At 39.2% G+C, this 2,904-nt stretch overlaps 1 pseudogene; it reads left to right on the top strand.

The window, feature by feature from the left end:
* The first annotated feature begins 267 nt into the window (after window positions 1-267).
* On the top strand, window positions 268-600 carry LOC149244205 (tropinone reductase homolog At5g06060 pseudogene; annotated as a pseudogene).
* The last annotated feature ends 2,304 nt before the right edge of the window (window positions 601-2,904 follow it).

Genomic DNA, 2,904 nt, shown 5'->3' with positions numbered 1-2,904 from the left:
CAGTTTGATGGTATAGTCTATGTTTTATCATCTTGTTCAGCACAAGAGGAGTTGATTGAAAGATGTTTTTCATTTTGCAATGGGAAACTCAATATGTTGATTAATAATGTCGGTATAAATATGAGGATTTCTCATTTCTTATGTCTACCAACGTTGAATCAGCTTATCATATGTCTCAGCTGTCACATCCTCTACTAAAAGCATTAAAAAGGGGAAGCATTGTTTTCATTTCATCGGTTGTTGGTGTTGTAGCTATTTTCTGGTACCATGTATGCGGCCAGCAAAGGAGTAATGAGCCAACTCACAAAAAGTCTTGCATGTGCATGGACAAGTGACAACATACGTGTTAACTGTGTGGCACCATGGCGTACCAAGACATCGCTCTTGGAGAAGCTCTTGGAAGACAAAGAGTTTGTGTTACTTGATCGTATTCCTTTAAAGCGTTTTGCTGAACCTCATGAAGTTTTATCCCTCGTAGCTTTTCTTTGCCTACCTGTAGCTCCTTATGACACATGGCAAGTTTCTAAAGGAGGAGTGTTCTTTACATTTACTATTTTGACTACACGTTCCTCTAAGGCGTTGGCGTGGCTTCATGATTGAATGCATGTTATATTGGGGACGGAGAGTAAAATTGATGCTTGGTTGAATGATTTTTCTCGCCTTACATTTGAAACAGTTTCCCAGCCATACGAAAAATCCGATTTGGTGTGGTATCCAGTGGCTTCTGCAATGGGTAGAACACAATTTGATGAACCAGAATCCATTAAAGGGGATTAGCAGTCACGTGTATTTTCTAATCTCTTTAGACAGGCTGACAAAGTTGAAAAACTTGCTGAGTTTATCCAACGCCTGGAACAAGGAGATTTGAATGCTCAGGGTTCGCACACTGGAGTCAGAACGAGCATTCAAACGAGTTGCTTCTGCTCAAAAGGCGATAGGTGATGTTGTCATGACAGGAACCTTCGTTAATCTGGCTACGGTTTTCTACATCAATTCCATTCGGATGCCAGCGATGGCTGCATACATAAAGATACACAGTTTGAAGACGGGGTCTATTTCAGGAAATATAATCGCTCTTGACGAGATTCAAAGAGATCGGATTACCAAAACTGCAAATGCAAACTAGATAATCTCTCCAGATGTTGTGTCAAAGCATACTTTTAATTCTAGCCTTGTGGAGGAGATTTATAGAACTGAACTTCTTGTAACAAGTGACAAATCTGTTCCTTTGCAAAGGGTGATGCTCCTTGAAGTCAGCCGATATCTGAAGAATTATCTGTTGCATAATTTTGAGCCCGACAACGCAACCTTTGAGCATCTTATGTCTATGATTTTAATGGCGAAGGAAAGGTTTGGGGAAAATGTGCCAACATGGAAAGGCTTTCATGACAGGGACAATGCATTTGAGAGTTTCTTAAGATGAGTTTGGTTACTGAAACAGCAGGAAAGAAACCTAAATATAGCAGAGAAACAAATTACTTGATCTTTTTGATTCACTCATTCCAGAACTTGGAAGATGAGATATTACCTGGAACTGTGCTTACATCCTCAGCGCATTAAAAATGGAAAACAATGGTCAAGAAAGAAGATAAGGAAGTTAGAAGAACTGGAATGTCCTCTGTTCCCCGTGATAAAATTGAAGAGAAATTATCAAGCTCTGTTAGCCCTTCAAATTCGAGTATTTCCCTCCTTGTTTGAATACATTAAAACTTGGAATGTGGCAATGGGCACTAAACCCTGAACTGGATGAAGAATTAATACATGGTGCTACTATTCATTAACGTTCTTATATTTTTGTTGCATTTCAAAATATCATGGAAATTGCTGGTGAATGGTCAAAAGAAGCATTGGTGCTCACTGTGCTATTCTAAGCTGCTAGATCACCTGTCTTTGAAAGTTGGCTTTGCAGATAAATATAACATCAGTGATTTGAAGGATGTCATGTTGGTAATCAAAGACCTTTTATCTGTTGCATCATTTTATGCAACTAAATTCAGTTTCACAGCTTCTACTGCCTTGTCTATAACATGCTTCGGCATGTCCTTTCCTGAAGTTCACAGCAAAGATGGTACAAATGTGCAGATCAAATATCTAAAGACATTTGATGAAGGACTCTTGAAAATGGACAGAGATACACATGTTATGGATTGGTTTTTCATGGAGCAGGCCTAGATGCAGATGAGTATGTCCGGAGGTCCTATAAATTTGCTTATGTGGATGGGATTGAAGTTAGTACTGAAGCATGATTATTTGGCTTTGAACTTTTCAAAAAGTCGAATTGCTGTTTTGTTTGTGGCTGGAATATACAGAGTCTTCTTAATATGCTTCAGAGTACATTATTGGTATCTTGATCATTGCCTTAGCTATACAGTGGTGGCTTCAGTGTTGTTAGGAGCAGCTATTATTCGTCATTTATCTGTTGTAAGTCCATCAACTGCAAGGAGAAGATAGCAAGAATGCAGAGAAGTGATGAGACTGTGTATGATGAAATTATACAGCAGTTTCGTAGCGCGCTACGAAACTGCTGTAGCTGCATGTTTCAGTTAAGCCAGTTAATTATGTACATGTGACTGCAAATCTTTTTGAAAGTTCGGTTATCACACAGGTATATGGAAAAGGGTGGCCAGCACATCAAAAACATGGCAGCATTCCATACTTGGGGTTATTAAAAGAGCTGAGACATGTTGCTGAACTTTCGGAGAATGTTGGGAGACAGAGACCGTTAAAATAGGAGCACATCTTTTGGTCAATTAATGAACCAACAGCGCTTTCAAGCATCCAAAGTCAGCATTCATTGCATCTGTAGCTCAGCCATCTCAACCCAAGCAGCAAAAGGACATGTGTCAAGAGCCAGAAAAGCATCATGCTACGAGGAGCAAAGATTTTGGATTTTGATTAAATGAA

This window comes from Pinus tabuliformis, chromosome 8, assembly GCF_031772625.1.
Source record: "Pinus tabuliformis cultivar Carrire ecotype Pingquan chromosome 8, CPIR1, whole genome shotgun sequence".
NCBI lineage: Eukaryota > Viridiplantae > Streptophyta > Pinopsida > Pinales > Pinaceae > Pinus > Pinus tabuliformis.
Note: the sequence above shows the minus strand (reverse complement) of the source record. Positions and strands in the feature narration are given on the sequence as shown.